A 12,012-nucleotide genomic window follows, 5' to 3' on the forward strand; every position below is an offset into this window, starting at 1 on the left:
TAAAGGACATTTTTACTTTTGTTGTGCAAAAGTTTACAGCTTTTCAAAAAGGTTAACCACTTAGGTAACATAAGTCTCTGGCCCCTTAAAGAGACTCTGTAACATTAAAAAGATCCCCTGGGGGGTACTCACCTCGGGTGGGGGAAGCCTCCGGATCCTAATGAGGCTTCCCACGCCGTCCTCTGCCCCACGGGGGTCTCGCCGCAGCCCTCCGAACAGCCGGCGACTGTGCCGACTGTCAGTTCAATATTTACCTTTGCTGGCTCCAGCGGGGGCGCTGTGGCGACTTTCTGCACGGAAATAGACGGAAATACCCGATCTCCGTCGGGTCCGCTCTACTGCGCAGGCGCCGGAAACTTGCGCCTGCGCAGTAGAGCAGACCCGACGGTGATCGGGTATTTCCGCCTACTTCGGCGCCGAGAGGCATCAGAGCGCCTGCGCAGGAGCCAGGAAGGTAAATATTGCGTCACGGCTGTACGGAGGGCTACAGCGAGACCCCCGAGGGACGCAGGACGGCGTGGGAAGCCTCATTAGGATCCTGAGGCTTCCCCCACCCGAGGTGAGTACCCCCCAGGGGCCGTGTTGTCGTTACAGTTCCTCTTTAAGGACCAGAGACTTCTGGGTAAAAAAAACGGGGCTCACCGATGTCACACCACGTGCCCCTGTCGATACCGCCGCTCTCCTGCAGCTGAAGCCCACTCGCCCTGCTGTCGGTATGACAACAGACCTCCTTGAGCCAGTCAGGAGCCAATTTAATTGGCTCCTGACCCTCCTGATCACTGGGAGCCAATCACAGCTGATTACAGGGTTAGGAACCAATGAAATCGGCACCTGCCAGGCTCACGGAGCTCTGCTGTCATACCGACAGCAGGGTGTGTAGGCTGCAGTGGCGGGAGAGCGGCAAGATCAGCAGGAGTGTGTGGCGGGGTAATTTAAATCTACGCCCTGGCAGGGATAACAGGTACCAAACAGGGTGTAGATTTCAATTAGCCCGGTCCGCAAGCTTATAATGGCACACACTTTTTCATCCTGTTAAGCTGACTCTCTTTTGTGTGCCTATAAACACAGTCATTCTATAGTGTTTCTGATGCTGGATACACACGGTGTGTTCCCGCACTCTATGCACCCGTCGACTCGAGCATTTCCGAGCGCATTTCGATGATTGTTAGGTCGATTTACATGTAAAGTATGCCAAATCGACCTAACGATCCATCGAAACGCGAATCAGACATGTCGGAAATAATCGAGTCGACGCGAATCGACAGGCGCATCGAGTGCGGGAACGCACCGTGTGTATCCAGCATAACAGAGAGGAATTTCGAAGCATGCTGGAAGTGATTAGTTCACATGTGAAAAGTGTGTGACAAAAGCTCTCTCGCAATGCAACACACTCAATGTGAAAGGGCCCTTAGTCATGACAGTACAGCTCTGGAAATTATAGGCATGATTATGTACCTTATTATCACATCTTAAGTTTATTTGTTCTGGTTTATTTTAGGGTCTCTTTACAGTAAGTGGAGCCCAAATTTTAGCCTCCGAGCACAGAACCCTGTGTGGCATATACTACATAATGGCTGAGTCACTAAAGCTTGTATACAGGACATAATGAAGCTGATCAGTAATGCATTTCCCAACCTCCAGCTGTGAAGACAGACTTGTATTATGGTTTTATGAAAATGGTTGGTATACCTACACAATTAAGCCCCTGTACAGATTTGATTTTTATTACAAATCCCCTTTCCTCCCAGCAATCATTTAAAGTTGTATTTTTCAACTAAGTCCTCAAGGCCCACCAACAGTGCTCAAGGCCCACCAACAATGCATGTTTTGCAAAAAAAAAAAAAAAAAAACATTCACAGGTGAGGAAATTAGTGACTCAGCAGAGCTCATTAAAGGATACCTGAGGTGACATGTGATATGATGAGATAGACATGGGTATGTACAGTGCCAAACACACAAATAACTAGGATGTGTTTCTTTTTTTTCTTTCTCTGCCTGAAAGAGTTAAATATTGGGTATGTAAGTGGCGGACTCAGTAGTCAGCAAGTGACCCTCACTGATAAGAAATTCCAACTATAAAACACTTTCCTGTCAGTAAATGGCTTCTCAGAGCAGGAAAGAGATAAAAAGGGTCAATAGTTCATAGAGGGGTGGGCGGCTGGGTAAGCAAGGACCTCCCACTTGCACTGAGGTTTTTTTTGCCATTGAGGTAACCCATAAGTCATTAAAGGGGAACTGAAATAAGAGGTATACGGAGGCTGCCATATTTATTTCCTTTTAATCAATACCAGTTGCCTGGCAGCCCTGCTGGTCTATTTCTCTGCAGTAGTATCTGAATAACGCCAGAAACAAGCATGCAGCTAGTCTTGTCAGATCTGACTTTAAAGTCTGAAACACCTGATCTGCTGCATGCTTGTTCAGGGGCTATGGCTAATAGTATTAGAGGCAGAGGATCAGCAGGGCTGCCAGGCAACTGGTATTGCTTAAAAGGAAATAAACATGGCAGCCTCCATATACCTATCTCTTCAGTTCCCCTTTAAACACTGCTGACTTGGACAACCCACGGAGCAATACATTGCTTCATTTTGAATATCTTAAAAAGTCATTTTAGGAGAAGGAAGATAGATACAATTGTTTATTTCATTAGTTTATTTTCACCTTGGGTGTCCTTTAACTACCTCAGTGGTTTTCAGCAAAACATGCACTGTTGGACAGGGCTGTGGAGTCGGTCCAAAAATCCTCCGACTCCTCAGTTTAGGATTCCACCGACTCCGACTCCTCTAATTTGCATATTATAATTTTGTTGATTAAAAGTATGTAACATGAAATTCGTCTCTTAACTGCCAACGCTTAGGAATTTTACAAGACAACTGAAGTGAGAAGGATATGTAGACTACTATATTTATTCCCTTTAGACTAAAACTAGTCCTTGGTAAGAGTACTTGTAAAAGGTACAAACCGGAACAAAGAACATCTATCAGGCCCTAGGCAATGTAAGTGTGGGTACATGTAAGAATGATGTGCAGGTATTCTGCAGGGGAATGAGGAGATTGTAAACAGACAACACCTCTGTGTTCAATGTGCACAGCATTCTCAGTGGATTCCCTGCAGCTCTGTGGGGAGTGCATATGTAGAGTATAGTACTACTGTGTAACAAAGTAAACCTGAGACAGATGAAATTAAAGTTTTATACATACCTGGGGCTTCCTCCCGCCGCCTTCAGGATAATCAGTCCCTCGTTGTCCTCCTCCACCACCTGGATCTTCTGCTATGAGTCCAGGTACGTGAGCCAGTCGGGCGTAGTGCGCATGCACACACTCCGCTGCCAGGAGCATACTACACCTGTGCAACACTATTGCGCAGGTGCAGAATGTTCCTGGCTGTGGGAGCGGCATGCGGCCGGACAGCGATGACTGGCTGAATTACCAGGATTCATAGCAGAAGATCCGGGTGGTGGAGGACAACGAGGGACTGATTAGCCTGAAGGGGGCTGGAGGAAGCCCCAGGTATGTATAAAACTTTACTTTTCATCTGTCTCAGTTACCCTTTAATTTGTAGTCACCAAACCAAATTTTAACAACATATCAAATTATTTGATTTCATCAGCAAAGGGAGTGCATACATTTGCATAAATCAGCATCAAGCAGAATTATTTCCATCTCGTTGACCATCTCTATTAGTGACACGGCTACACATCAGGCTTTATTCTTACAGCATAGATGTTATTTAGTATATATAAGAGATTCCTGTGTACACATCATATATACAGTCACAATCAGATATGTATATCTGACCTTAAAAATACGGGGACTGCTTTATTGAAGCAGCACAAGCAACTAATTTTGATTGGTTTATTTCATTTTTGTGGACTAAACACAGCTATTACTGTATATATACTGTATATATACATTATTTTTAATGACTATTATCTGAGAAATAGAACATTTTATCATTTTCTATTTTAATTACAGTTACAAATTCATTAGGAGTCGGAGCATTTTTTCCCGACTCCGACTCCAGGCACCCAAAATTGCCCGACTCCACGACTCCGACTCTCCGACTCCACAGCCCTGCTGTTGGGGGTACTTGAGGAGTGAGTTGAGAAACGCTGATTTAACCACCCTGGCGTTCTATTAAGATCGCCAGGGCGGCTGCGGGAGGGTTTTTTTTAAATTAAAAAAAAACTATTTCATGCAGCCAACTGAAAGTTGGCTGCATGAAAGCCCACTAGATGGCGCTCCGGAGGCGTTCTTCTGATCGCCTCCGGCGGCCAAAAGTAACACGGAAGGCCGCAATGAGCGGCCTTCCGTGTTTTGCTTACTTCGTCGCCATGGCGACGAGTGGAGTGACGTCATGGACGTCAGCCGACGTCCTGACGTCAGCCGCCTCCGATCCAGCCCTTAGCGCTGGCCGGAACTATTTGTTCCGGCTGCGCAGGGCTCAGGCGGCTGGGGGGACCCTCTTTCGCCGCTGCTCGCGGCGGATCGCCGCAGAGCGGCGGCGATCAGGCAGCACACGCGGCTGGCAAAGTGCCGGCTGCGTGTGCTGCTTTTTATTTCGTAAAAATCGGCGGGGATGGACGAGCTGAGCTCGTCCATACCGCTAAGATGGTTAAAGGATACCTGTAGCCACCTAAATGAAAAAAAAGATACCTAAGAAGAGGGAAGGCTCTCGATTCTATAGTCTTCCTGATCCTCTCTGTCTCCTCATTCCCTCTCTGTCCCCTATTTCCAACTTTCCTACCAGCTTCGTCTTCGGGTCTCCTCTGAAGGCTTCGTAAGCACTCGGGTTTTAGGGAACTTTATAAGGGAGGAAGGTTGCCAGTAGACATTGAGGTTGGCCCGCGACTAGGTCCCAGTGTTAAATTTGGGCCCACTTTGTATTTGCATGGGAGCGATCCGTGTGGATGGGGCTGGAGGAAGCCCCAATGTATGTATAAATCTTTTATATTTTTCAGCTCTGGTACACTTCAACATAAAAAGTCTATGTAAATGGACCTGAATTCAGAAATGTATCTCTGCTCTAAAAGATAAGCAACAGCATAATAACCTTTAAAGAAAAACATTTGTTACAGCAGATACAAATCCTGCAATAAATCTACAGTGTCTACTTCCTGCTTTCATGGAAGCAGATATAAGCCTCGTACACACGTCTGACTTAAAGAGACTCTGAAGTTTCCAAAAAAGAGGTTTTTACTTTAAAATCCTCTTTAATATAATTGCCCCTCCTAAAACGCCGCATCCCCGCAGTTGAAAACTCCATAAATCACCCCTAACTCCCCTGGCAAAATCCACGACTTTCTTGGTCATGGATTTTACTGCCCAAAGGAGGCAGAGATTTGGGCTGTAGCTTTGCCTCCATGCACGTCCATCTGCGCTTATCTCCTCCTCTCCCCGCCCCTCTCAGTGAAGAAAGACAAAGGGGCGGGGAGAGGTGCTGCGATCCGTGCGGATGGACGCGTGTAGAGGCAGAGCTGCAACCCAAAGCTCTGCCTCTATGAGGAAGGAGCCCCGCGATGTGCCCCAGGGAGTTTGGGGTGATTTATGGAGTTTTCAGCCGCAGGGATGCGGCATTTTAGGAGGGGCAATTATGTTAAAAAGGTTTTTAATATTTTTTTGAGACTTCAGAGACCCTGTAAGTCGGCTGAGGCGGGCGATAAGGACCGCCTCAGCTGACAATCGGGCATGTGTACAGCACCTCACGACCAACCCGCGAGTGGTCCGGTGGATGGATCTACCCAACTCCAGCGACTCCGACTCTTCCCGACCCCGCCCATTTTTGTGCCGCTCCTCTGCCCACCACGTGACGTCACACATGCGCCGCTCGTAGTCCCTCTGCCCCTGCATAGCAACACAGCATGTTGTAAGCTACACACCTGACGCATGTGTGCAGAAGGGCTCAGCAATGTTGCCCAAGGGGATCTGTCGGATTAACATCCTGTGTTTACAAATTAGCTGCTCTGCCAAGGCAACCAGCTGAAACAGCCGAGACATCAAATAAAAGTTGTGATTAGTCACAAATGAGGGGGAATTAGGCTAAACTCTCTAAATACATACAGGGTGCATTTCTCTCCGTTTTCCTTCTGTCCTGTGCAAGAGTTCAGGTCCACTTTAATACATCATTTTAGTATTGGCAGCATGGTCAAATGACCTCTACATCTGCGCTGATTTCCTTCAGAGACTGGCAGGCTCCTTCAGACATTCCCCAGGGAGCTACCAGCCAGAAAATGCAATTCAGGTACAATTTTAACGAAGAATCGCCCCAGTGATCAGATAAATGCAATTGGAATTAAAATGTCACAATATATTGATTATTACATCATCATCAATTTTTTGCCATAGTGCCCCTTTAAAAATGGTGTATGAGAAATAAGGACTTAGCATTACTGACCAGGGCCTCCTTTCATTTAATTTGAAAGGTGTCTTTATTATGCAGTTTTCAAATAAAACCGTCAGTATATAGATTACAGATATAGATCAGATAAATGCAATTGGAATTAAAATGTCAGAATATATTGATTATTTCATCATCAACTAACCAATCTGTACTTCCTATCAATCAAAACCCATTATGAAAAACTTTTTCGGATCGATTAAATTGTCATTGAACGATCACCATTATAATCGTTCCCATTCAAAAATTGTACCATTAGTAGTCACCTTTCAAAGCAGAAGACTTACATTAAAAAGTCAATTTAACCTTGTAGAAGCAGTGAGGATAGCATCAAAGCGTTAATCAGTCAGATCAGCACACACTGCAGCTTGTTCACAATCAGTATACCCAGAGTAGACACTCATACTGTACATACCGGGAATGACATGCCTGTAATTTTACAGGGGCGCTATGGCGAAAAAATTGTAAAATGTAAAGTACCGTATGTGCAAACATAGACAAATAAGAAGTACGTTTTTTCCAGATTAAAATGAGTCATATATTACTTTTCTCCTATGTTGCTGTCACTTACAGCAGGTGGTAGAAATCTGACAGAAGCGACAGGTTTTGGATTAGTCCATCTCTTCATAGGGGATTCTCAGCAGGGCTTTTATTCTTTATAAAGATATTCCCTGAGGGCTCGTTTCCACTATTGCGGTGCGGAATCTCCTGGATTCCACCACTGATGAAATCGCATGCAGATGCGATTCCCCATGCGTTTTTTGCCGCGAATTCACATAGGTGAGGGTATATACGATTTTAACCATGTCACTGCCTGTGTGAATTTACATTGGTACCTATGCGAATTCGCGTCAAAAAACGCATGAGGAAACCGCAGGCGATTTCCCTATTAACCTCTTGAGGACTGCAGGGCTAAACCCCGCTAGTGACCAGGCCATTTTTAGTAAAATTGGCCACTGCGGCTTTAAGGCCAAGCTGCAGACAAGTGATTCGCCCTGCCTTTTCTCCCCACCAACAGAGCTCTCTGTTGGTGGGGTCTGATCGCTCCCCCCATGTTTGTTTTTTTTATAACAAATATTATTGTTTTTTTTTTTTAATCAAAATCCCTGTTTCTTTAAAACCCTACCCTCCCTTCCTCCCCACAGCCAGCCAATTACGGCGATCGGCTGTCATAGGCTTCTGCCTATGAGAGCCGATCGCTCTCTTGTCCCCCGGGGGGACAGCCGTGTGACACGGCTGTCCCCAGTGCAGCGCTGATCGCAGCGCTGCACAGTGTAAATAGACGGCGTGATCGCCATCTAACAGTCTCCCGAGCGGCAATAGCCGCTCGGAGACTGAAGAGGGGGCGGAGCTCCGCCCTCCGAGCATGAGATGCGTGCGCGATCTCATGCAAATTACAGCCCCAGGACTTTACGCCAATCGGCGTTAGGCGGTCCTGGGGCTGCCGCCGCGGCCACGCCCATTGGTGTGACGCGGTCGGAAAAAGGTTAAATACATTGCATGCGATTCGCATGCATTCCACTCGCAGGCGAATTCTACGGCTCTTTCGTGTGTTTTTTCACCGCTGAAAAAACCCGCTCCTCAACAACGCTACAGTGGAAACAGGCCCATCCACTTGCATTACATGTGCGTATCCGCATGCGTTGGACGCATGCGGATTCGCGATAGTGGAAACGAGCCCTAAAAAGGATTCATACAAAGATTCTGGCCAGCTTCCCTGCTCGCTACACAGTTTTTTGGCAGTTGGACAGAGCAACTGCCATTCACTAAGTGCTTTTGAAAATAAATAAATTCTTGAGAATCTCCCATGAAGAGATAGACTGGTCCAAAACCTGTCGCTTCTGTCAGATTTCTACTACCTACTGTAAGTGACAGCAACATAGGGGAAAAGTAATTTATGGCTCATTTTACTCTGGAAAAAACATACTTCTTATTTGTATGTTTGCACATATTTTAAATTTTACAATTTTTCACCATAGTGCCCCTTTAAAAATGGTGTATGAGAAATAAGGACTTAGCATTACTGACCAGGGCCTCCTTTCATTTCATTTGAAAGGTGTCTTTATTATGCAGTTTTCAAATAAAACAAAACCATCAGTATATATATACCAGATATGCATATGGCACTGTAAATTATACATAGAAAAAGTTGTCAGTGCATGAACCAATATGACATTTAAACTTTTAGTATACTAAGGCCAAAACTGGTGAGTTATTTTAAGTGAGCCTTTAGCCAGCTCTAGTTTAGTTGTGTTTGTGATGAATATTACAGGTTTCCTAGGGATAGGCAGCCTTTTGGTAATAATATTCACAGATGCTGTGATTGGATGGGCTGGTTCATTAAGTTGTATGTATCACATATCACCACTAGAGGTCGCCAAATGCTAAGAAATCACAACAGTCCGTTATGAATGCCTTGTCTGGAGACTAGATTCTCCCTACTGTCACTATAGTAGACCTGCGTTCTGAGACCTCCTTCAGTGCTCTGCACAAGAAGGGCTGGTTCAACTTCACACCGATCCACATACTGTAAAGTGACCCTGAAATAAACCAGGACAAAACTAAAGATGTGATAAGGTGCATAATCCTATCATCATAAAGCCTGTCATTTCCAGAGCTATACTGTCAAAACCAGACTTTATTGTTGTGTCTCAGCTGAATACAACTGTCTATGGGACAGTGCACGCCAAAAAACCATTAGCGTTTACGCAAACACTAGCATTTTTTTGAAGCATTTTTTCGGAGCGATTTTAGGCATGTACCTAGCGATTTTGAAAACCGATCTGATCTAGCGCTTTTCAGAGCGATTTTCCACTTTCCTAATCGCCTCAGAAATCTGAAAAAATGCTGCAGGACCCGAGTTTGCATTTGGGGAAAAAAAACAAATCGCTCTGGTGTGCACCACCATTTAAGCACTCTGAGACATAGAGATAAGGCTGGTGCATACCAAGAGCGGTTCTGAGCGTTTTTAAAAATGCTTGGCTAATGTATTTCAATATACATTAGCCAAGCATTTTTAAAAACGCTCAGAACCGCTCTTGGTGTGCACCAGCCTTATCTCTATGTCTCAGAGTGCTTAAATATATGAGCTTTTGACTTTTTTTTTTTTTAATCTATCTCATCCTGTCACCTTTAAAGGGAACCTTAACTGTAGATAGGAAAAAAAGTTTCACTTACCTGGGGCTTTCCCAAGTCCCCTGCAGCCGTCCTGTGCCCTCGCAGCTCCTCAAGTGTCATCCGGTCCCCCGCTGCAGCTTAGTTTCATTTTCGGCGACTGCCAGTCGGCTCCCGGCAACGAGTCCTATTGTTCGCCTTCCCCTCTGTGAAGCGCGTCATGCAAGCATACTTTGCCTGCACATGACGCACTTCACAGCCTCTTTCTTGCCCTCAATGTCTTCTGGCCAGCTTCCTCCCTTACAAAGTTCACTGGTTCTCTAAAACTGAGTGCTTACGAAGCCTTCAGAGGAGACCCGAAGTCGCAGCTGGTAGGAAAGTTGGAAATAGGGGACAGAGGGGGAACGAGGAGACAGAGAGGATCGGGAAGACTATAGAATCGAGAGCCTTCCCTCTTCTTGGGTATCTTTTGTTCATTTAGGTGGCTACAGGTATCCTTTAAATCAGCGTTTCTCAACTCACTCCTCAAGTACCCCCAACAGTGCATGTTTTGCTGAAAACCACAGAGGTAGTTAAAGGACTAGGTGAAAATAAACTAATGAAATAAACAATTGTATCTATCTTCCTTCTCCTAAAATGACTTTTTAAGATATTCAAAATGAAGCAATGTATTGCTCCGTGTGTTGCCCAAGTCAGCAGTGTTTAATGACTTATGGGTTACCTCAATGGCAAAAAAACCCTCAGTGCAAGTGGGAGGTCCTTGCTTACCCAGCCCCTCCCCTAACACACACAGCAGTAACAAATTTATTAAAAAGAACTGTGTGGGGTGTAGCTATTTCCACTGCAGGAGAAAGGTAGGTTGTGTGTTGAGGGATGGTCCCACTCAACCACAACTAAAACACAAACCAGCAAGTACAAATGGGTGCACTAAATATTAATAAAGCATAGGTCACAATAGTTTGCCCACTGCTATGCACCTCATTGTAGCTGGACCAGTAACATAACCTTCATAGAAGGGAAACATTGCTGAGGTAATAAGGGTGATCATAAAGGCTGTGCCTATACATCTATACAATGTTAGTGTCAACTAGTGCTAGTTTCATTCTATACAAGCGTCTTCGGGACAAATTAACAGTGTACAAAAATAAAAAAAAAGCAGAGCATCCCACCACCAACATAACATCCCCCAGCAATGCAGCCCAAGTCAGAGCTCTTGGGAAACCCACGGAGCAATACATTGCTTCATTTTCAGTGCACTAGGTCAGGTCCTGACAGACAAAATCTTATTATTACCTGTACTGCCAATTCGGTTTGTTTGTAGTTTATTTTTAAGATATTCCACAGTTTTATTTTATGTTGAAATCTTATTTTTTAAGTTTTAACTGTTTTATTGTTTTTGCTCAATGACACATTCATTGAAGTATGCCAGAGCTAAAATCTATGAACTATTGTCCCTTTTTATCTCTTTCCTGCTCTCAGAAGCCATTTACTGACAGGAAAGTGTTTTATAGTTGGAATTTCTTATCAGTGAGGGTCACACTGTAGTCACTTCCTGTCGGAGGCCCAGTGCATACCGAGCTGTTTTAGGAGCGATCCGCCAACTGCATCCGCCAGTGAAAACGCTTTGCTAATGTATTTCATCGGGATGGTGCACACCAGCGGTTTGAGGTTTTTAGCAAACCGCAAACGTGCCTCCTGCTGCACGTGTGCAGTTTGCAGGATTGTTTCTGCCTCAATGTAAAGTATAGGAAAAACGCAAACCGCTGTGGAAAACGCTACATCAGAGCGGTTTTCCATGCGTTTTTGTTACAGAAGCTGTTCAGTAACAGCTTTTACTGTAACAATATGTGTAATCTGCTACACAAAAACGCTCCCAAAAACGCTAGGCATGTTTAGAAAACGTCTCTAAACATTCCTAGAATCGCTCTGAAATCAGCTCCAAAAACCGCTAGCATTTTGACAATCTGCTGGAACTTTTGGTGTGCACTGGGCCTGAGTCAGGACTGAGTCAGCCACTTACATACCTGATATTTAACTCTTTCAGGCAGAGAAAGAAAAAAAAGGAACACAGCATAGTTATTTGTGTGCTACTCACTGAACATACCCATGTCTTTCTCATCATGTCACAAGTCACTTCGGGTATCCATTAAAGGGACCCTAAGCAATAAATGAAAACAAAATTTGGACTTACTAGGGTCTTCTTCCAGCCCCCAGTAGCCCCTGTGGTCCTCTGGCATCCTCTTCTTCCCTCTTCTGGTTCCGCTGGCAGCTCTGGTAATCATCTACTTCCAGTGAAGTCACGCATGCGTGCCCTTATCGCATCAGTCTAAAGACTAAACCGCGCATGCGCAGGAGGCTTGCTGTGACCGGCATGATGACGCAGCGGGGCTGCACACGTGACTTCACCTGAAGTGGCCGATTACTGAAGCCACCAACGGGACCAGGAGAGGGAAGAAGAGGATGCCGGGGGACTTCATGGGTTATGGGGGGCTGGAGGAAGCCCCC

The sequence above is a fragment of the Hyperolius riggenbachi genome, chromosome 6, assembly GCF_040937935.1.
Source record: "Hyperolius riggenbachi isolate aHypRig1 chromosome 6, aHypRig1.pri, whole genome shotgun sequence".
Classification (NCBI taxonomy): domain Eukaryota; kingdom Metazoa; phylum Chordata; class Amphibia; order Anura; family Hyperoliidae; genus Hyperolius; species Hyperolius riggenbachi.